Source organism: Phyllobates terribilis, unplaced genomic scaffold (assembly GCF_046119375.1).
Source record: "Phyllobates terribilis strain yellow unplaced genomic scaffold, ASM4611937v1 Scaffold_1017__1_contigs__length_469563, whole genome shotgun sequence".
Taxonomy (NCBI): domain Eukaryota; kingdom Metazoa; phylum Chordata; class Amphibia; order Anura; family Dendrobatidae; genus Phyllobates; species Phyllobates terribilis.
In genome coordinates, this window is record NW_027363777.1 from 19,753 (window position 1) to 43,974 (window position 24,222).

At 43.3% G+C, this 24,222-nt stretch overlaps 5 non-coding genes and 1 pseudogene across 5 annotated transcripts; all 6 read right to left on the reverse strand.

Moving 5' to 3' along the window:
- Positions 1-2,220: 2,220 nt before the first annotated feature.
- Positions 2,221-2,411, reverse strand: LOC141241602 (U2 spliceosomal RNA). The gene has a single exon (XR_012306337.1). It is a non-coding gene; the product is annotated as a U2 spliceosomal RNA (small nuclear RNA).
- A 6,091-nt stretch (positions 2,412-8,502) lies between these two features.
- Positions 8,503-8,693, reverse strand: LOC141241657 (U2 spliceosomal RNA). Its single transcript, XR_012306368.1, has one exon. It is a non-coding gene; the product is annotated as a U2 spliceosomal RNA (small nuclear RNA).
- A 1,111-nt stretch (positions 8,694-9,804) lies between these two features.
- LOC141241669 (U2 spliceosomal RNA) lies at positions 9,805-9,995 on the reverse strand. The gene has a single exon (XR_012306379.1). It is a non-coding gene; the product is annotated as a U2 spliceosomal RNA (small nuclear RNA).
- Positions 9,996-11,104: 1,109 nt separating this feature from the next.
- LOC141241630 (U2 spliceosomal RNA) lies at positions 11,105-11,295 on the reverse strand. The gene has a single exon (XR_012306357.1). It is a non-coding gene; the product is annotated as a U2 spliceosomal RNA (small nuclear RNA).
- Positions 11,296-13,705: 2,410 nt separating this feature from the next.
- On the reverse strand, positions 13,706-13,918 carry LOC141241611 (U2 spliceosomal RNA; annotated as a pseudogene).
- A 6,098-nt stretch (positions 13,919-20,016) lies between these two features.
- On the reverse strand, positions 20,017-20,206 carry LOC141241612 (U2 spliceosomal RNA). The gene has a single exon (XR_012306344.1). It is a non-coding gene; the product is annotated as a U2 spliceosomal RNA (small nuclear RNA).
- Between the last annotated feature and the right edge of the window lie 4,016 nt (positions 20,207-24,222).

Here is a 24,222-nt window from a genome sequence, read left to right on the forward strand (position 1 = left end):
GCTGTTCTCCTGACTCCGGCATTGTTTTTCTTTTCTTCCTGCTCCTCTCCGTTCCTGACATCTGTCACTCTCCTCTAGCCCTTTAAGCCAACTGGGCAAGGCCTTCCTGAAGACTCCCACAGAGAGGACTTGATGACCACGCCCACTTGGCTATTAAAATTATGAACTAGATTTCTATAAAGCGGCTATATCTCAGGAATGGAGAGACGCAGGAGCAAAAGAAAAACAACACCGAATTCAGGAGAACAGCGGCATTTACACCAGGTAATAAAATTGCATATTAATGGCAAGTGATAGGTCCTATATAGCGGGCCAGCTATCATTAGGATGACAGTTATCTTTCCCGGCTCCCCCATATTCAGGAATGCTCATTCCTGTTTTCTCTAAGACAGAGTCGCTGCCAGAATCTTATGTCAGCTGCTAATTTCAGGGTCAGAAAGTAAGGATTGGGTGATTAAATTCCAACCGCCCGATTTTTATGTCCCCCAACATAATCTGTCATGAGGCCCCCATACACAGTAGAGGGTAGACCAATCCCATTGAAATCACCCAATCCTGGTCCACTGCTTTGGAATTGTGTTACATGACCTTGTCACTCATCGTCCGGTCCCATTAGTGCAACCTGGGCAGCTGCACAGGGGCACCAGAGGTAAGGGGGCTCACGTATACCTCCAATGCAGGATGATCTGATGTAGAAAAAAAATGGTTAAAACATCTGTGAGTGATTTATCGCTAGTTTAGTTGTAGGTTATGGAGACATTTTTTTTTAGATGAATGAATCGATTCGCAGGAGACTGATCCAATGGCCAGGTGTCATGGGTGCGTCAGATGTGACAGACAGTCGCCCTGCAGTTGGTTGCAGGAGATCCCTTCGTTTGGCATTACGGACATCTTCTTAGCGGTCTCACTGTAGGACCCAGCGGCTACCTCCCTCCTGTTCTAATTGACAATCAGGCCTGGGTGTTTAAATATTTCCAGGTTGCTACACAGAGGTGCCAGTGATATTCACATGACCCCTTTTGAAGGCTTGGAGCAAGTGCAGTTCTTACTTCCTCTCTGGTGCTAAGAGGATGTGTGTGCCATCTCTCTGAAGTCGACTCAAGCTAAGCTACTTCCCCTGTGTCTGTCTCCCCTTGCTGTCTTTAGTTGTCAGTGGGGATCGACTAGTGCTCACCCCCCTTCCCTATCCAGGGTCAAGCGCTAAGGAAATACAGGGATAGGTTCCTGTGCGGCAATTGGTGAGGAACCAATATAGAGTCGGTAGGGGAGACAGGGTGATTGCAGATCAGCCTAGGAGGTCTCCATTTCCCCCTTTCCCTAGTATCTGGGCTCCCTTCCCCTCATCCCTTTGTGTCGCACTTTGTCTTTCCTACACTGTGCGTGACATCAGGTCAGTGGTGGGCACTGAATGAGACCCCTGAGAGCCACCTTATTTCTTCCTGCCCCCCGTCTCTTCTTCAGATTAGCCGGCCTGGCATGACAGTATGGTTGCAGCATGATGTACACCAGGCCATATAATCAGAAGAGGAGCCGGGGATGCCGGCAGCTAAGAGGCGGCTCTCATGGGTCCTGTCCAGCGGCCACAGAATACTGATCTGGGTCCTGAAAATGTATTCTCCCACCTCTAATTGGATCCACTGTAAACAGACTGATGAAATATTTTACCTTCCTTTTGCTCAGGATTTACTGGAATGCGCACAGGAGAGCTGTGCTGGACACAACATCCAGCCCGAGAAGGTCTTCCTGGAGGAAATGATCCAGACGTATGAGATGATGATTGTCAGAAACGGGTAAGCTGTAACTACAGAAGTCCATGGGACGGGGGATTTATTCTTCGCTGTTTCCATTTTATACAATGGACCATGCTGCATTTTGTTTATCCCGTACAGTTTTATGTTGGTTGGAGAGCCGTTCTCTGGAAAAACGAAGGTCCTCCACGTCCTCGCTGATACGCTGTCTCTTATGAATGAGCGAGGGTGCGAAGAAGAAAAAGTGATTTACCGGACAGTGAACCCTAAAGCCATCACCATGGGGCAGCTGTTCGGGCAGTTTGATCCAGTGTCACATGAGGTTTGTCTATGATTGGAATTATTGTTTACTAGATGGTGGCCCGATTCTAACGCATTGTGTATTCTAGAATATGACAAAATCCGACAAACAAGCAAAATGAACAAAAAGCATTGAATTCAATTCTTTCTGATTTTAGAAACTGCATTAAAGAAGGGGTGCACCGGTCCTGGAGATACTGCAATACCAGGTCAATGCGTGGAGTGGACAGAGCAAGCTCTTTTTCCATCTCCCTGTTCTAAAAATCCATTTAATATATGGTCCCCAGATAGGGGACGTATCAGATATTAAACTGATAAGAACAGATTTTTTTTTTTTTTTTTATACTATTCAGTAAAATTTTTCAAGCAACAATCAATAGTATAAAAACTCACACTACGTTGCCCAGTCTTACATCATAATGGTACTTTCTTTATTTCATATTTATAACTTTATACTGAAACAGTTGTAAGACCTTTTGAATGGACAAAAACTATAAAAACATACCATTGTCATAAAAAATGACAGATCACAACACTTAAACAAGGACTTACTGGTACTTTACCAGTGACCTCCATTTTTTGACTTTCCAAAAACCTTCTGAATCAGAGCCACCACCGCCACGGCTATCCCATAAATAAACTATGTATAACCTTGACAAAACCATCCTAACACAATTATTAACTGAGATTATTTTCCTTTTAAATAAACACAAATTCCTAACGTCCCACAGACTTTCTATTACACATGCCATTATCAACCACAACAATCTCTCTTTCACCCGGCTACTTGCACCCATCCCAAACATTACCACTCTCCAATTTATAAAATTCACGCCCGCTAGTTCCTTGCATAAACCACCCACTCCCTTCCAAACACTCTGAGCATAATCACAATTCCAAACCAAATGCATAACAGTTTCACTCGCCCCACATCCATCCCTCGGACATACCTCTGTTCTAATCAGATCCCTCCTCTTCTGTACCTCTCTCACAGGCAAAATCTCATGCAAACTCATCCATACGATATCACGCTGCCTATTCGATATTCCTTTTATACTCAGGTTCCTCCATACACACAACGCTTCACTCGATCTCAAGCCCCTAATGTTACATTCAAACTCTCTAACTCGCATCCTTCTCCTTACATTCCTTATCACTTTGAAATCACCCATAGGAACATCCAACAAATCATGCTTGACAACAAATTTTTCAACAAACTCATACCACACTGGACATTTAAACGAAACAGGCACTCTTGCATCCCTTCTCATCCATTTCAACCCAAACAACATCCATCCAGCCATATATTTAATCATAAAAGCCGTCTTGTTATCCCTACCTAACAGAACAACCACTGTTTTAATAAAATTTAAACCAAGACAAATTTCAAAATTTGGGAAATCCATTCCCCCATGTTCACGTAACTTACACAAATATTCCCTTTTAAGTTTTTCCATCTTACTTCCCCAATAAAACGTAAAAATTAGCTTCTCAATCCGCCTAAAACCCCTATAAGGGGCTGGAAAAACCACTGACACAAAAAGTAACATAGGAAGAATCACTGACTTAATAATAAGGACTTTGCCTGACAATGTCAAGTCCCGCAACCTCCAAAAATTTAACTTCTGTTCAATCCTCTTACCGCATTCATCCCATCTCTCATTCCCTTTCAGATCTTTGTTAAACCACACCCCCAAAACCTTAATAGCACCTTCTTCACATATCACACCATCCATCCTAACACTCGAATCCCCGAAACACTTAAAGCTACACTTCCCCCAATTCACCCTAAAACCAGATGCACCACAAAAGAAATCTAAAAGCAACCTTGCTCGATTCATAGCAGCCATATTATCACTCACCACAACATCGTCCATATACCCCATTACCTTTACAGTCTTTCCACCACTCCCTGGGATCAGAAGACCATTCATCACTTTCTCTTTCCGAATCATGCACAACAGGGGCTCAATCACACTTATAAACCGGACAGGGGACAACGGACACCCCTGCCTGACCCCTGATTTTATGCACACCTTCTCACTCAAACATCCATTCACTAACACTTCACTCACCACACCATCATACAAACACCTTATGGCATTCACAAAAACACTAGGAAAACCCATCCTAACTAACACCTCAAACATAAACGCATGCGACACTCTATCAAAAGCTTTTTTCAAAATCCACACAAAAAAACATACATTTCCCCTTCCTAAACATACAATCTCCAATTACGTCCCTCAACAACAAGAGGTTATCAGTCATACACCTACCTGGCACCGCGCACACTTGATCATCACCAACCACACTTCCAATCACCCCACGCATACGGTTAGCCAGAATTTTGCTAAAGACTTTGTAATCTGCATTGAGTAATGTAATCGGCCTCCAATTACGCAAATTCTTTTTCTCACCCTTCTTATATAGTAAACAACTACTCCTTCTTTCATGGAATTACAAAGTACACCATTCATCCACATATATTGACATACCTCCACAAAATCAACACCAATCACATCCCATGCTTTTACATAAAACTCCACAGGCAACCCATCTTTCCCAGGTGTTTTATTCTTTTTCGCACCATCCACCGCCTTTTTAACCTCATCAAAAACAATATCTTCACTCAAACACTCACGTTCCCCTGATTCAAGCTGACTCTCCAACATACCTAACACATGCTTTTTCAAACCCCCATCCACCCATTTAGACTCAAATAAACTACTATAGAAACTATGTACCTCATCCAACACTTCCCTTCCAACCACAGTCATACCATTATCATTTACAACCTCATCCAACTCATCTTTTTTACTGCACATTTTTTTAAAAAAGTACCTCGTACACTTCTCATCCATATCCAAATGCTCAACTCTCGTCCTAAAAATAATTTCCTTCCCACGCTTTTCCAAAACACGCTTCATCTCATCTCTCGCTCCTCTGAGTTGATCACTAACATCAATTCCTTTCATACTCATTTTATGTAACCACTCAATCCTCATATTTAAATCTTTAAATCTGCCTCTTTCAATTGCTGCTTTTTTATAACCCCACCTCCTAAAAAAAATCTTAATTTCCACTTTCACCCAATCCCACCATACAGTCACATCCACAAAATTATTTTTCCTAGACCTCCACCATTCATACTTACTTTCGAAGTCTCTCATAACCCTAACATCCTCTAACAACCTAACATTTAGCTTCCATACCCCAACACCATGCACCATTTTTTTATCACCTTCAAACATACCCCACAAACATTCATGGTCTGTGAAAGAAAAAACATGCTGTTTAAAAAATTTACACACCAAACCTCTATTTGTATACAGCATGCGGTCAATCCTGGACACTATTCCTCCCCTATCAGCTCTATATGTGGCCGGTGGTGGCTTACTCAAAAATTCCGCTGCATCTAAAAAAGAAAAATCAGATGTAATTTGATTAAGGACCTTACCCGTGACATCAATTTCCCCTTCAGAAACACAATTGAAATCACCAACTAATAATATTGGAATCCTTCCAGGCAAAAATAAACGTATTTTCTCTAATAGTGCTAACCTATCCCCTTTGTTAATTGGACAATACATGTTAACAATTTTCACCCTCCACCCTCTCCCCTTAACCACTGCCATTATACAACGACCTGGCTCCACCACCATATAATTTTCAAAACTTAAATCCCTATTCCCCAACAAAATCCCCACACCATCATTTTTGTTTGTCATTGAACCTGACCAAATGCTATACCCATATACCCAGTCCTTTTCAGGAGGTGACTCTTCAATTCCGCACTCTTGCAGACAGTAAATATTTGCTCCAAGATTTTTTAGTTCTTCCAGTATAGCCAATCTTCTAGGCTTAGATTTTATAAGCCTTACATTTATTGACAGTACACTACAGCCCACGTTGGAGCCCATTTTTTAACCATATTCGGTAAAAAAGAACATACCCCCCACCGAAGAGTCAACCTTTCTCGTCTTGAAACTCGATTCCTGATGTTAAGCAGAGAATGCTGGCCCCCTCCTCCAAAAAAGACCTCCTAGGAGAGGCACTGTAGCTCTCGGGATAGCTCCTATCACTTAAGGGGCTGATGCTCCCAATACTGGCAGGTGAAAAATCTGGCCGGAACTTCTTTGCAGAAGACACATCAGAGTCCTCATCAGGGGGCCTCACCACAGCCCCGGTGAAGTCACCCTGGCCACCACCACCTTCATGAATTGCCTCTGAGCTTTCCAAAGCCAACACCGGCGTTGTGGAGAGTGAACCGCTCACTTCTCCCTCACCACTCACATCAAGCAGAATTGACATATCTGCAGGCTCTATCTCAACAGCGCTTCCACCAGCAGGATCGGGTGCTTGCTCCATCTCTTCCATGAAGTCCCTTACTGCCTCGATCGCCTCACCAATAGTGGCGGCAGTAGTAGGACGTGGGGACACGGCCTCTGCATATGACCTGGAACGATGGGGACAGTCCTTGAAAGCGTGTCCCTCCTCGCCACATGCATTACAAACCATGGAGTTAGTACACTCCATTGCCAGATGACCCTCTTTATTGCATTTCCCACAAAACTTCTCCACCGTGCAGTCCTCTTGGTAGTGTCCAAAGGATTTACACTTCCTGCAAAAACGCGGAGCACCAGGAAAATACATATACCCTCTATCCCTCCCGATGGCAAAACTGAGGGGAGGGTAGTGGATACCCCCAGGTCCCTGGGGGTCCTCCTGGAACCGTACAAAAAATTTGTGTTTGCCAGTCCACAAGCCCACCTCATTCCTCACCTTGTGTGAGTAGGACACATAGCTGCAATGACGGTTCAGGAATCTAGTAATGTCCTCCACATCCACAAGGGGGTTGTGCATAAACACAATAACTGGCACTTCCCCCTTAGTATACAATACCGTGAATGTAAGCCCATCAAGAGCCGGATGATCCAAGGCTTGCTGATCCTTTAGAGTCTTGAAAAGATTCTGGCAAGCTGCCATACGATCAAGGACTAAAACGTACCGGCCATTCTTTGGGAACTCCTGTAGGCAAATGATGTCTCCACGACCAACATTCAAAATCTTGAAGATGACGACTTCCACCAAGAACCGCAGGTTAAAGAAATTCCTCCTCGACTCCTCAATATCAATGCGAAAAGCATTTTTGACCCGAATATCATCGGTCCCGGCATAGCGAATCTTGACGCCCATTATCACCTCTCGTTTCCTCTGGACCCCCCCCAATAGCAGCAGGCAGCTTAAGCCACCTAAGTGGCGATGCTGCAAGGCCGAGGGGGAGACACTATAGGATCCTTCTGACCAGATACAAGATCTAAGCCAAAAGGCCGAGAAGCGATAACCAGAATTGGTTTCGGACTACGGTGCCACCCAAGGATCCTGAAAAGTCCATTTGTGGAGATGGCCACCTGGACTCCCGTTAAGAAGACATGCTGTCAACCTCTAGATCCCTCACATGCCTGCACTTTTCAGCTTGCTGCTGCTGCAATCCACGCGTTTTAGATCTGCATAACTCCACCTCTTTTAGCACAGCACCCTCACCCCCGGCTGTTCCCACCCGCCTCAACACCATTGGAAGGGAGGAGAACCAATTAAGGCGGGGGGTGGGGTGGAACGAGCAGCTGTCTACCCTTAGCAGGAGGGCTGCTGATTACTTACCTCTCCTGCTGCTGCTGGCTGTCCAGCAGCAGACAGAAGGTGGCTGCTGCTGAGCGCAGGTATATAAAGGCTCAGAGCCTATTATGACACGCGCAGCCAGCGTTCCATTGCCACATTCCATCTACTGCAGGCAGGATACCTGGCTGGCTGAATGTCGCTGAGAAGCTCATAGAGACCGCCATAAGCAACAGTTTAACAGAATGCCACAGACTAATCAACCAAACTTTTTGGGTTGGGTTCTCTTTTATAGTCTGCAGGCATTAATTGAAAGAAGTCAGTGTTCCAGCAGAGGGAGACAACGTTTCAGAAAAGGCATTGTAGCAAACCAAAAAGGAAATTTTAAGCGCAGCAGAGTAACCAGCGCACATACCTGTTAGCTCAGGTGAGTTTAAAAGGCTGCTGTTGATAACAAGGGCATTTGCTAAATAGATGGTGTGTGTGCAACAATATACTGAAAGGTCAATTATATTGTGCAGCTTATCTCACCACCTGTAGTTATTTAGGTGAAAGCTCCAAAATGCTTGCCTAATATGTCTGTTTATCCAAAAGGAAGTAAAGAGGGAGAGCTAGATAGATAGCATTGCATTACATTACATGGCAATGCAATGCACAGTTGCTGAAGTTGAACCAAAATGAGCTTGTCATCTGGCATCTGCAACTTTTAACATGAAAAATCCAATGAGGAGAAGAAAAGCAAAGCCAAAGAGTCCATCCCAAAATCCGACAAACAAGCAAAATGAACAAAAAGCATTGAATTCAATTCTTTCTGATTTCAGAAACTGCATTAAAGAAGGGGTGCACCGGTCCTGGAGATACTGCAATACCAGGTCAATGCGTGGAGTGGACAGAGCAAGCTCTTTTTCCATCTCCCTGTTCTAAAAATCCATTTAATATATGGTCCCCAGATAGGGGACGTATCAGATATTAAACTGATAAGAACAGATACTACACTTGATCTTAGCCAAAAGGCCGAGAAGCGATAACCAGAATTGGTTTCGGACTACGGTGCCACCCAAGGATCCTGAAAAGTCCATTTGTGGAGATGGCCACCTGGACTCCCGTTAAGAAGACATGCTGTCAACCTCTAGATCCCTCACATGCCTGCACTTTTCGGCTTGCTGCTGCTGCAATCCACGCGTTTTAGATCTGCATAACTCCACCTCTTTTAGCACAGCACCCTCACCCCCGGCTGTTCCCACCCGCCTCAACACCGTTGGAAGGGAGGAGAACCAATTAAGGTGGGGGGGGGGTGGAACGAGCAGCTGTCTACCCTTAGCAGGAGGGTTGCTGATTACTTACCTTTCCTACTGCTGCTGCTGGCTGTCCAGCAGCAGACTGAAGGTGGCTGCTGCTGTGCGCAGGTATATAAAGGCTCAGAGCCTATTATGACTCGCGCAGCCAGCGTTCCTTTGCCACATTCCATCTACTGCAGGCGGGATACCTGGATGGCTGAATGTCACTGAGAAGCTCACAGAGACCGCCATAAGCAACAGTTTAAAAGAATGCCACAGACTAATCAACCAAACTTTTTGGGTTGGTTTCTCTTTTATAGTCTGCAGGCATTAAATGAAAGAAGTCAGTGTTCCAGCAGAGGGAGACAACGTTTCACAAAAGGCATTGTAGCAAACCAAAAAAGAAATTTTAAGCGCAGCAGAGTAACCAGCGCACATACCTGTTAGCTCAGGTGAGTTTAAAAGGCTGCTGTTGATAACAAGGGCATTTGCTAAATAGATGGTGTGTGTGCAACAATATACTGAAAAGTCAATTATATTGTGCAGCTTATCTCACCACCTGTAGTTATTTAGGTGAAAGCTCCAAAATGCTTGCCTAATATGTCTGTTTATCCAAAAGGAAGTAAAGAGGGAGAGCTAGAAAGATAGCATTGCGTTACATTACATGGCAATGCAATGCACAGTTGCTGAAGTTGAACCAAAATGAGCTTGTCATCTGGCTTCTGCAACTTTGAACATGAAAAATCCAATGAGGAGAAGAAAAGCAAAGCCAAAGAGTCCATCCCAAAATCCGACAAACAAGCAAAATGAACAAAAAACATTGAATTCAATACTTTCTGATTTTAGAAACTGCATTAAAGAAGGGGTGCACCGGTCCTGGAGATACTGCAATACCAGGTCAATGCGTGGAGTGGACAGAGCAAGCTCTTTTTCCATCTCCCTGTTCTAAAAATCCATTTAATATATGGTCCCCAGATAGGGGACGTATCAGATATTAAACTGATAAGAACAGATACTACACTTGATCTTAGCCAAAAGGCCGAGAAGCGATAACCAGAATTGGTTTCGAACTACGGAGCCACCCAAGGATCCTGAAGAGTCCATTTGTGGAGATGAGCTCCTGGACTCCCGTTAAGAAGACATGTTGTCAACCTCTAGATCCCTTACATGCCTGCACTTTTCGGCTTGCTGCTGCTGCAATCCACGCGTTTTAGATCTGCATAACTCCACCTCTTTAAACACAGCACCCTCACCCCCTGCTGTTCCCACCCGCCTCAACACCGTTGGAAGGGAGGAGAACCAATTAAGGCGGGGGGTGGGGTTGAACGAGCAGCTGTCTACCCTTAGCAGGAGGGCTGCTGATTACTTACCTCTCCTGCTGCTGCTGGCTGTCCAGCAGCAGACTGAAGGTGGCTGCTGCTGTGCGCAGGTATATAAAGGCTCAGAGCCTATTATGACACGCGCAGCCAGCGTTCCATTGCCACATTCCATCTACTGCAGGCAGGATACCTGGCTGGCTGAATGTCGCTGAGAAGCTCACAGAGACCGCCATAAGCAACAGTTTAACAGAATGCCACAGACTAATCAACCAAACTTTTTGGGTTGGGTTCTCTTTTATAGTCTGCAGGCATTAATTGAAAGAAGTCAGTGTTCCAGCAGAGGGAGACAACGTTTCAGAAAAGGCATTGTAGCAAACCAAAAAAGAAATTTTAAGCGCAGCAGAGTAACCAGCGCACATACCTGTTAGCTCAGGTGAGTTTAAAAGGCTGCTGTTGATAACAAGGGCATTTGCTAAATAGATGGTGTGTGTGCAACAATATACTGAAAGGTCAATTATATTGTGCAGCTTATCTCACCACCTGTAGTTATTTAGGTGAAAGCTCCAAAATGCTTGCCTAATATGTCTGTTTATCCAAAAGGAAGTAAAGAGGGAGAGCTAGAAAGATAGCATTGCGTTACATTACATGGCAATGCAATGCACAGTTGCTGAAGTTGAACCAAAATGAGCTTGTCATCTGGCTTCTGCAACTTTGAACATGAAAAATCCAATGAGGAGAAGAAAAGCAAAGCCAAAGAGTCCATCCCAAAATTCGACAAACAAGAAAAATGAACAAAAAACATTGAATTCAATACTTTCTGATTTTAGAAACTGCATTAAAGAAGGGGTGCACCGGTCCTGGAGATACTGCAATACCAGGTCAATGCGTGGAGTGGACAGAGCAAGCTCTTTTTCCATCTCCCTGTTCTAAAAATCCATTTAATATATGGTCCCCAGATAGGGGACGTATGAGATATTAAACTGATAAGAACAGATTTTTTTTTTTTTTTTTTTCCAAACACTCAGAAATTAAGTTTTATAATCTTAAATCATATATCACCAAACTCAAGATTTTAGTTCCATCATCGTGTTTAGATATTATATTTATATTTTTTCATTTGAATTAATATATATAAAGTTAAACATAACAATTCGTTTGCAGTTTCAACAGTTTCCAAACAAATCACAACTGACATTACTTCACCCGGTTTCCCAAACTAAATATCCCCTTTTTCTCTTTTACTTTCCTCCCAACAAAACCCCTTAACTTCTTTTCTTCCTCCTCATGCTCTAACCGCATCTGTTCCCAATCATACTCTTCCTCATCATCTCTGAAAGTCACCACCTTCTCCAACACTTTACCCTTTTCCTCTTTTACTTCTTTCTTTTCACCAGATACTTTCCTTGATCCACAATTTTCCTGTACCGTTACCTTTTTCTTCAATTTCACCTTTAAACTTTCAACTTCTTTTCCCTGCTTATTCTCCTCTATAATTATCGCATCAACTTCCTTCTTCATTTTATCACCAATATCTTCCTTTTGTCCTCCAAAGTTCTTTTCAAAAGTTCCTTTGCTGCTTTCCATGTAACAATACCCAGAACTCCCGTTTACCATAATCCTCCCATTATGCAAATTTTCTTCTCCTGTTGTCCACACCAAAAAACGTCTCTTTCCGTTCCAAATACCAACTTTGTTCCTGTATAATTTCTGAAACTTTACCATCTTACATTTAGATTCCAAAAAAACCATTATCTCCTCTATTTCCACAAACGGATTGTCCATGTAAATTATCACACTCTTCGGTTTCCCCATGAATGATGCACTTACTCCAATTTTCCCAGAATCCTCTTCACTCCAGCCTTTGAAAAAATGAATGCACTTTTCCTCAGAAACTAGAGTCACATCACAAACTTTACCTTGCTTTATTTCTTGCATACAGTAGATATCCTTCTCCAAAACTTCATATTTCCTCAAAATTTCCAGAATCCATTTTTCTTCCAAAAAAGTTTCTTCCGTCTCCCGTTTCACAAAAAAACGTAAGCATCTCTTCTTTTTCCAAAACTCCATCTCAACGATCCGTTTTCCTTCCATTTTTTCCTTTTAATCCTCCAAATGTTGCCACCACAGCTATGTGTGGTGACAAGGTGATCGCCTCTCGTTGCCCAGGGACTAATCCGACTCCCTAATAGCAGCAGGGGGGTTTAGCTCCACCGATAAGTGTAGCGATCCCCCCAGGCCAAGGAGCCGGGTACCCCAAGCGCCTCCCAGCCAAGACCAAGGCAGAAACCGCTAGATCACTGCACTTGATCTTAGCCAAAAGGCCGAGAAGCGATAACCAGAATTGGTTTCGAACTACGGAGCCACCCAAGGATCCTGAAGAGTCCATTTGTGGAGATGAGCTCCTGGACTCCCGTTAAGAAGACATGTTGTCAACCTCTAGATCCCTTACATGCCTGCACTTTTCGGCTTGCTGCTGCTGCAATCCACGCGTTTTAGATCTGCATAACTCCACCTCTTTAAACACAGCACCCTCACCCCCTGCTGTTCCCACCCGCCTCAACACCATTGGAAGGGAGGAGAACCAATTAAGGCGGGGGGTGGGGTGGAACGAGCAGCTGTCTACCCTTAGCAGGAGGGCTGCTGATTACTTACCTCTCCTGCTGCTGCTGGCTGTCCAGCAGCAGACTGAAGGTGGCTGCTGCTGAGCGCAGGTATATAAAGGCTCAGAGCCTATTATGACACGCGCAGCCAGCGTTCCATTGCCACATTCCATCTACTGCAGGCAGGATACCTGGCTGGCTGAATGTCGCTGAGAAGCTCATAGAGACCGCCATAAGCAACAGTTTAACAGAATGCCACAGACTAATCAACCAAACTTTTTGGGTTGGGTTCTCTTTTATAGTCTGCAGGCATTAATTGAAAGAAGTCAGTGTTCCAGCAGAGGGAGACAACGTTTCAGAAAAGGCATTGTAGCAAACCAAAAAGGAAATTTTAAGCGCAGCAGAGTAACCAGCGCACATACCTGTTAGCTCAGGTGAGTTTAAAAGGCTGCTGTTGATAACAAGGGCATTTGCTAAATAGATGGTGTGTGTGCAACAATATACTGAAAGGTCAATTATATTGTGCAGCTTATCTCACCACCTGTAGTTATTTAGGTGAAAGCTCCAAAATGCTTGCCTAATATGTCTGTTTATCCAAAAGGAAGTAAAGAGGGAGAGCTAGAAAGATAGCATTGCGTTACATTACATGGCAATGCAATGCACAGTTGCTGAAGTTGAACCAAAATGAGCTTGTCATCTGGCTTCTGCAACTTTGAACATGAAAAATCCAATGAGGAGAAGAAAAGCAAAGCCAAAGAGTCCATCCCAAAATCCGACAAACAAGCAAAATGAACAAAAAGCATTGAATTCAATTCTTTCTGATTTTAGAAACTGCATTAAAGAAGGGGTGCACCGGTCCTGGAGATACTGCAATACCAGGTCAATGCGTGGAGTGGACAGAGCAAGCTCTTTTTCCATCTCCCTGTTCTAAAAATCCATTTAATATATGGTCCCCAGATAGGGGACGTATCAGATATTAAACTGATAAGAACAGATTTTTTTTTTTTTTTTTTTTTTTTTTAACCACTCAGGTTTAGATATAAGCAAACAGTTAACCAGACTTCGTCATAAGTTATACTGCCACTTCATAAACATCATTGTGGTTTCTTTATTAAAGTATTATTCAACAAAAATACAAACAAGTAATCCTATGCCAGAGACATTTCCAGAAAAAATATCAACGGTATTTAACCATATCCTGCCACTTAAGGTATTTCCACACACCTTCAGAATCTGTTCCACCACCACCACCTTCTCTTGTATCCCACAAATAGATTACATATAGTTTTGCTAAGATCAACCTAATACAATCATTTACTGTTAAATTTACCTTTTTAAACACACACAAATTTCTCACATCCCATAAGCTCTCCTGCACACACACCATAATAAACCACATCATCCTTTCTTGGCCACGACGACTAGCACCAAAACCAAACATAGCCACTCTCCAATCAATAAACTTCACACCAGCAATCCCTTTACACAGTCCACCCACACCTTTCCACACATCATACGCAAAATTACAATCCCACATAAGGTGCCTCACCGTCTCATTCGCTCCACAACCATCCCTTGGACATACTGCAGATCTTATGAGATCTCTTTTCTTCTGAAAATCCCTCACTGGCAAAATATTATGAAGGCCCATCCAAACTATATCTCGCTGTCTATTCGACACACCTTGAATGCTTAACTTCTTCCATACCCGCGCAACTTCCATAGAACGCAATCCCACCACATTACTCTCACACTCATTCACACACATCTTCCCCATCACCTTCTTAACAAACGTAAAGTCTTTCATTGCAACTGCTAACAAATCATTCTTCCTCACAAACTTCTCAATCAAACCATACCACTCAGGACACTTAAACGCAACAGGCACATTCTTATCACGCTTCACCCAATTCAGACCATACAGCATCCATCCAGCCAAATACTTACACATAAATGCCCCTTTATTATTCTTCCCAATCAAAATGACCGTAGTCTTAATAAAATGCAATGTTAGAAACACTTCAATATTCGGAAACTTTAGTCCCCCATACAAATATTGCTTAAACAAAATCTCTCTCTTAAGTCTTTCCATCCTACTGCCCCAAAAAAACACAAAAATTAGTTTCTCCACTTTTTTAATTTTCCTATAGGGCACTGGAAAAATACAAGAAACATAAAGCAAAATAGGGAGAATAACAGCCTTAATAATAAGAACCTTCCCTACCAAAGACAAAGAACGTAACTTCCAAAAATTCATCTTCCGCACAATCCGCTCACCACATTCATCCCAACTCTCATAACCTTTCAAATCATCATTAAAAAAAACTCCCAACACTTTAATTGCACCATCCACACCAGCCACACCATCCATCTTAATCCTATTGTCACCAAAACATTTAAACATGCATTTGTTCCAATTCACACGAAACGCTGACGCGCCACAAAAAAAATTCAACAACAATTTTACTCTCTCCATAGAGGCCACACTCTCACTCACCACTACTACATCATCCATATATCCTAAGACTTTCACAGTCATTCCACCACTCCCTGGCACTAACAAACCACGCACCACTTTCTCTTTCCGAATCATACACAGCAGTGGCTCAATCACACACACAAATAATACCGGTGACATGGGACAACCTTGCCTCACACCAGACCTAATACACACTTTCTCACTCAAAAACCCATTCACCAGAAATTCACTCACCACCTCCCCATACAATCCTCTCACGGCACGCACAAATTTCTCCGGAAAACCCATTCTACGCAAAACCTCAAATAGAAACACATGAGACACGCGATCAAACGCCTTTTCAAAGTCAACAGCCATCACCATACACTTCTGCTTTCTTACTTTACAATCCCACAACACATCTCTTAAAAGACACAGATTATCCGTCATACATCTACCAGGCACTGCAAACACTTGATCTTTACCAATCACATCAGCTACAACCACACGCATCCGACACGCCAAAATTTTACTGAATACCTTGTAATCGGCGTTCAGAAGCGTAATTGGCCTCCAATTACTCAAACACCTTTTATCCCCTTTCTTATGGATTAAGACCACCACTCCCTCCTTCATTGAACCCGCAAGCATCCCATTCTCCCACATAAACTGACACACTTCCACTAAATCCATACCCATCACTTCCCACATCATAACATATAGCTCCACAGGCAAACCATCCTTCCCAGGCGTCACATTTTTCCTTGCACCAAACACCGCTTTCTTAACTTCCTCCTCAATCACTGCCTCACATAGACCAGAACATCCATCCTTATCCACCTTACAATCCAAAGTCTTAAGCACTTCTTCTTTCAAACTCTCATCCACCCACTTCCTGCCAAACAACTCAGCATAAAACGTGACCACTTCCTTCATTACATCCTCCCCACTCACACAAACACCATCCACATCAAAAATCTCCTCCATACCCTCCTTCTTACCATTTATTTTTTTAAAGAAATATCTTGAACACTTTTCATCTTTATCAAGATGGACCACCTTTGACCTAAAAATTATTTCCCTTCCCTTCCTCTCCAAAGTCCTCTTCAAATCCTCTCTCGCACTTCTTAACAAATCATCCACATCCACACCACACATCCTCATTTTCTCCAGCCATTCCACCCTCATCATTAAATCTTTATATTGACTCCTAACCATGGCAGCCTTTTTATAGCCCCATCGACGAAAAAACTTTTGCACTTCATACTTCATCCAATCCCACCACACCAACACACTTTCAAACTTACTCTTTTGAGATTTACACCAACTATATTTTTTCTTAAAATCATTCACAATTCTCTCATCCTCAAGCAAACTCACATTCAATTTCCACACACCTCTCCCATGCACCCGCCTTAAATCCCCTCTAAACTCACCTTTCAGGCACACATGGTCCGAAAAAGGAACTGAAAATTGAGAAAAACCATCACATATTATATTTTTAGAAAAAAACATCCTATCAATCCTAGATGTTATCACACCCCTGTCAGCTTTATAGGTTGGTGGTGGTGGCTTCCCCAAATAAACCTCAGCAGCATCAAAAAAGAAAAAATCAGAAATAATGTTTGCCAATTTTTTTCCTGAGGCATCAACTTTCCCCTCAGTTACACAGTTAAAATCACCTGTTACTATCACAGGGATCCTACCAGGTAATTCTAAACATAATTTATCTAATAAACTTAACCTGTCTTCTTTTTTTGTAGGACCATAAATATTTATAATTTTAACTTTCCACCCCCTCCCACACACAACTGCAGAGATGCAACGACCCACCTCTATTACCTTATAATATTCAAAAACAAAATTTCTATTATTTAATACTATCCCAACTCCATCATTTTTATTCCCACTAGAGCCAGACCAGATATGCTGGCCATATGGCCAATCAGCGTCTTCCAGGGGTTCTTCTATACCACACTCCTGTAGACACATAATATCAAAAGAATGGTTATGTAAGAAGTCCAGAATCACAGATCTTCTAACTCTAGACTTTAAAAGTCTTACATTAAGGGACGCAATGTCCCAATTTGGTTTAGAGACCATTCTTTGGCTCAAAAACCAGAAACACCAGTCTCAGCAAAAAAACATGCCTTCCTTATCCTTTGTCATCCGGCGAACTCCCACTTAGCTGAAAGATAGTGGACTCCAAATTCTCCTCCAGGTAAGCCGTTGATGCAGGAGAAAGAGAAACCACTGCGTAATCCCGCTCACTCACCGGACTTGCCACGCATTGGCTACTTGATGGTTCAGACAACCGGGCCCTTTTATTCTTAGCGCAGTCCGGTTCCTCAGAAGACCTCACCCCAGTCTCAGTGAAGTCTCCTTGACCTCCAGCTCCCTCTTCATCCATACTTTCACTGCTCCAACTGAGAGCCGGGTCCCCTGGGATTTCCAAGACTCCCTCACGTTCTTCACAAAAGGAGTCAATGAAACCCCCCTGATAGGAAGAAATGTCCATCTCAGCTGCCAGAACCTCTTCCACTCTCCCGGGCTCCACCAGTAGGTCAGCAGACGCCCTCACTGGAGCAGTCTCCACACGCTGTTCCACTACCTTCACCCTGGAAGAAACTGCGGCCTCAGGTGCCACACTCTTAGGCCTCGGAGAGTTCGAGACCACCTCAGAGTATGCCCTTGCCTTGCCCTCGTTCGCACGACGAGTACAATCCTTAAAGGCATGCCCCTCCATACCACAAGCATTGCAAACAATTGGATTGGTACAGTCCTTAGCAACATGCCCACTTTGGTTGCACTTGGAGCAAACAGGCACAGCAGTACAAACCTCTTGTAAGTGTCCGTACTTCTTACATTTCCTGCAAAAAACTGGGGCCTCAGGAAAGAAGAGAATACCCCTATCTCTCCCGATAGAGAAACTGTGGGGAGGGTAATGAACACCTCCAGGCTCCGAAGAACTTTCCCCAAATCTGACAAAATATCTGTATTTGCCAGTCCATAAGTTCTCCTCGTTCATGATTTTGTGACTGTTGCTCACAAAGTCACAATGCCTCTTAAGAAAAGTCGCAATGTCATGTTCATGCACAAAGGGATTATACATAAATATGACTAGGGGAACATCACCTTTGGAGTACAAGACTGTAAAAGTCAAACCATGCAAGGTTGGATTCTTTTCCTGCTCCCTCAACTTCTTATACAGGTTCCGGCAAGCCGCCATAGATTGCAGCACCAAGACATACCGTCCTTCTTTCCGGGATTCCTGCAGGCAGACGATGTTCTCTCTTGTCACTTCCAGGATTTTGAAGATCACCTCGTGCACCATATACGACAGATTGAAACGCTCTCTGACAGCAGCATCAACTTCAATGCGGAATGCATTGCGAACCCGATTGTCATCGGTCCCAGCATAGCGTATCTTCACGCCCATTATGATCACTCTCTCGTTCCTCCTCGTTCTCCCCCTAAAGCAGCAACCGCCTTAAGCCATCAAGATGGCGATGCCGGAAGGCCAAGGGAAAACACTCAAGGACCCCAGATAAGACACTTGGTCTTAGCCAAAAGGCCGAGAAGCGATAACCAGAATTGGTTTCGAACTACGATGCCACCCAAGGATCCTGAAGAGTCCATTTGTGGAGATGAGCTCCTGGACTCCCGTTAAGAAGACATGTTGTCAACCTCTAGATCCCTTACATGCCTGCACTTTTCGGCTTGCTGCTGCTGCAATCCACGCGTTTTAGATCTGCATAACTCCACCTCTTTAAACACAGCACCCTCACCCCCTGCTGTTCCCACCCGCCTCAACACCGTTGGAAGGGAGGAGAACCAATTAAGGCGGGAGGTGGGGTGGAACGAGCAGCTGTCTACCCTTAGCAGGAGGGCTGCTGATTACTTACCTCTCCTGCTGCTGCTGGCTGTCCAGCAGCAGACTGAAGGTGGCTGCTGCTGAGCGCAGGTATATAAAGGCTCAGAGCCTATTATGACACGCGCAGCCAGCGTTCCATTGCCACATTCCATCTACTGCAGGCAGGATACCTGGCTGGCTGAATGTCGCTGAGAAGCTCACAGAGACCGCCATAAGCAACAGTTTAAGAGAATGCCACAGACTAATCAACCAAACTTTTTGGGTTGGGTTCTCTTTTATAGTCTGCAGGCATTAATTGAAAGAAGTCAGTGTTCCAGCAGAGGGAGACAACGTTTCAGAAAAGGCATTGTAGCAAACCAAAAAGGAAATTTTAAGCGCAGCAGAGTAACCAGCGCACATACCTGTTAGCTCAGGTGAGTTTAAAAGGCTGCTGTTGATAACAAGGGCATTTGCTAAATAGATGGTGTGTGTGCAACAATATACTGAAAGGTCAATTATATTGTGCAGCTTATCTCACCACCTGTAGTTATTTAGGTGAAAGCTCCAAAATGCTTGCCTAATATGTCTGTTTATCCAAAAGGAAGTAAAGAGGGAGAGCTAGAAAGATAGCATTGCGTTACATTACATGGCAATGCAATGCACAGTTGCTGAAGTTGAACCAAAATGAGCTTGTCATCTGGCTTCTGCAACTTTGAACATGAAAAATCCAATGAGGAGAAGAAAAGCAAAGCCAAAGAGTCCATCCCAAAATCCGACAAACAAGCAAAATGAACAAAAAACATTGAATTCAATACTTTCTGATTTTAGAAACTGCATTAAAGAAGGGGTGCACCGGTCCTGGAGATACTGCAATACCAGGTCAATGCGTGGAGTGGACAGAGCAAGCTCTTTTTCCATCTCCCTGTTCTAAAAATCCATTTAATATATGGTCCCCAGATAGGGGACGTATCAGATATTAAACTGATAAGAACAGATCAGGTTTCAACATATTTTATTATGTGCGTAAAAGATGGTTTACAATCAAAAACAGCAACACAAATACATTAATAAAACACAGAATTCCACCCATAAAAACCCCATATACGATTAGCATCCCTTCTCCCAATACATTTGACATCCCTCAAGTAATAAATATACATCTGACTAAAAGCAATTTTAAGACAATCCTTCACAGAAATAGCATCACGTTTAAAAAGTAAAATATTGCGTGCCTTCCAAAGGGCGTCTTTAAAACAGTTAATCATACACCAACATATACAATACTGTTGAGGGGTCGGACATTTAAAAAGGCCATATAAAACATATTCATGGTTAAAATCTCTTAAACCGCAAGTCCATTTTAAAAGAATCCCAACTTTGTGCCAAAGTTCCTGTGCAAACGGGCAATTCCACATAAGGTGCAAGGTGGTTTCGTCATTAACACATGAGTCTCTGGGGCATTTGGCTCTGGCCACCAGGCCTCTCCTGTGTTGAAACTCTCTGGTGGGGAGGCACTGGTGGACCACCATCCATGCGATGTCCTTATGTCCATTTGCTAAGAATTTCCCGAAGACATTCTTCCAAACTTGCTTCGACCTCTCTTCTGAGAAATTTACTATGGGGGTCACATCTTCATTCCTCCTCAGAAAAGATAAAAGCTTCTTGCGGTCTTTAAAAATGTCCATTTTAAAATCACCAAGGCTATAAAATCGAACAGTCTTTTCTAAGATTGCTTGGTGTTTGGGGGGGCATAGTAAAACAGGGGAATTCAACGACAACTTAAACCATCTTTTAAAAATCATCCCACAAGTATATTTTAAAAAATAACTTAGCGCACTATTACCATTAAAATGTTTGAAACAAAAGCAGAAATAATTTAAATACAAATAAATATGTAAATCGGGGACATCCCTTCCGCCGTTCATTTTATACTTCCTCATTATTTCTCGCCTTAATTTTTCCATTTTGGAGTTCCATAAAAACATAAAGATCATCCTAGTCATTTTTTTAATTAAAACATCAGAGGGGGGGTACACCATAGCTATATACAGTATGAGGGGTAACAACACTGATTTTATAATTAAAATTTTCCCCTCCATTGTTAGGGACCTCAAACCCCAAAATGATATTTTCTTTGACATTTTTTCTATGACATTCTCCCAGCTTTGAGTTCCCACATTCTCCTCGTTAAAAACAACTCCAAGAATTTTTACATTGTCTCGTTTTATAGTGAGCTGCGGGAGTTGGGCGGTGTCCCAGGATCCCAAAGTCAGACATTCAGATTTATTTAAATTAAGTTTAAAACCGGATGCCTGGGAAAAAAAATCAATGCGCAACACCGCCCTCCGGAGGGAAGCAGGGTCCACGCACACAACCGTCACGTCATCCATGTAGCCAAAGACTCTCACATCACTGCCACCTCCGCCAGGAACAGGAACCCCTCTAATCACTTTGTCTTTCCTTATTGCGCTCAGCAGGGGCTCCATGGCGCAGATGAACAGGATGGGCGACAAGGGGCATCCCTGCTTCACTCCGGACTCAAGGGGAACTCCATCTGTTAAAAAGCCATTAAGAGAAATTTGACTAAAACAATTTTTATATAAAATCTTAATACAATTTAAAAGCATATTAGGGATACCCATTCTTTTTAAAACTCTAAAAAGAAATCTATGAGAGACTCTATCGAAAGCTTTTTCAAAATCTAGGGCTAAAAGAGCTACATTTTGACCCCGGTCTCTGGAATACCAAATTACATCCCTTAATACGTTTAAAACCTCTGAAATACTTCTGCCTGGTACACTACAAACCTGCTCAGGCTGGATTAGTTTGGCAATGACATTCCTGAGCCGGTTTGCAATCACCTTAGCAAGTACCTTGTAATCGACGTTTAGGAGAGTTATGGGTCTCCAATTCGCTAGAGCACTGCGATCACCTTTTTTATATATCAAAGACACCACTCCTCTCCTCCACGAAAATGGCAACTGTTCACAAATAAAAACTTCTTTAAAAAGCATAAAAAGGTCCTCTTTTAAAATGTCCCAAAAAGTAAGGTAAAACTCTACAGGTAGTCCGTCACACCCAGGTGCTTTACCCTTAGAGAAACTTTTAAAAACATAAAATAATTCCTCTAAAACAATATCGCGTTCTAAAAACTCCTGGTCTGTAAAATTTAACTTAAAATCGAGATCATTAAGAGCATCAGATAAAAAGGACTCATCTATACACTTTTTACTAAAAAGATGCTTATAAAAGTTAAAAGTAGCATTCAACATTCCCTGCATAGATGTTTCACCCTCTAGATTTGTGATCACTTCTCTTTTATCCATGACTTTTTTGAAGAAGAAGCGAGAGCACTTCTCCCCCTCCTCCAAGTGCTGCACTCTAGAGTTAAAAATAATCTCTTTCCCCTTTGTGTCTATGCAGTTCTGGATTTCAGTTTTTAGGCTAGCAATATCATCTCCCACCTCCACCCCTAGCTCTTTGAATTTAAAAAGTGTTTGTAGTTTGGTGTTAAGATCACTAAAACATCTTTTTTTCTCTCTAGCTTTACGTCTCCCTGCTTTTATAAAAAACATTCTGACTTTTTTTTTCAAATTTTCCCACCAGGTTGCCATAGGGGCATCAGAAGGTTTTTGTCGCCGCCAGGCTTGATAGGCTTTACCAAAGTCTTGTCGAATCAGAGGGTCCTCCAGCAGGTATGTACTTAGACGCCAGAGGCCCCTGTTGACCCTCTGTTCATCCCGATATTCTAGATGCACCTCCAAGCCCTTATGGTCAGAAAATATATTTGATGTTAAAACACATTTTACAGGGTTAAAATCATCTGATAGGAAAATAAAATCGATCCTGGAGGACACCCCTCTTCCGGACCACGTATAACCAGGGTCCGTCGGCAGGAGTGACCTCCACGCATCGCATAATTTAAAATCAGTTATAAAATCTTTCAATAGATGACATGACTTATCCAATTTGCGTAAAGGGTCACCCCCTGCTCGTTGTTCACTAGCACAAAGACAATTAAAATCACCCCCTACGATCAGGGGAGATGACCCAGTACAGTACAATGGCAATATCCCAAATAAATTAATTCTCTCTTGCTTATCAGGGGGAGCATAAATATTCATTACACGTAGGGTAAAACCATTAAATTTAAAATGCACTAAAACCACTCTGCCTGGTACTATTTCTGTGACAGCATTTATAGTAATATTTCTCCCACGACAGAGGAAGCCCACCCCCGCTGACTTGTTGTCATTGGAGCCAGACCAGATGGAGGGCCCCAGTCTCCAATCTGTCTTGATATCATTATAATTTAGTGCATGTTGTATTCCGCATTCCTGTAATAAACATATGTCAAAGTCAGTGGTTTCTAAATACTTGAATAGAGCAGCCCTACGAACTGGGCTCTTTAATGACCTCACATTCAGTGAGACAAGTCTTAATGTGGGCATTCATAGGTCAGGGTGGTGGATCTTCCATGAGGACACCTGACTCAAAGCCCTGTATATCAAATTGCTCCAGGACATCCGGGCTAGAGGACCCAAACGACTCGATATTCTGTGAGCCGGTGGTTGCCCCCTCGTAGGTCACGGTTCCCAGCCACATTCCAGGAGACGCTGGGGCTTCGACATTCCGTCTCTTTTTCGGGGCAGACTCCACTAGGTCACTGGTGCAGTCCTCCTCTTCCTCCACCTCCTCCAGGGGGGGAGACTGGTCCATCAGGACAAGATCAGCAACACAGATTTCCTGATGTTCGCCACCTAGAAGCAAAGCCCCCTCATCTGGCTGGCTAATCGCCCTGGAAGATCCTGAGGCCATCGCTGCGTGGTCCCCTGTAGCCAACCGCACAGGGGCACCACCCTCCAGCCCAACAGGATCGGTATCGGGAACCATCGATACGGAGGATACCCTCCCAGAAGGAGGACCCCCCCGCTCCGGTCCATGCGAGGTCCGCCCATCGTTAAGGGACTTCGATGCAGGTGCCGCCCCAGAGGGGCCTCCGGCTCCCTGCTCCATCCCAGCCTTCTCGCCCTTCGAACCGCCCTCCG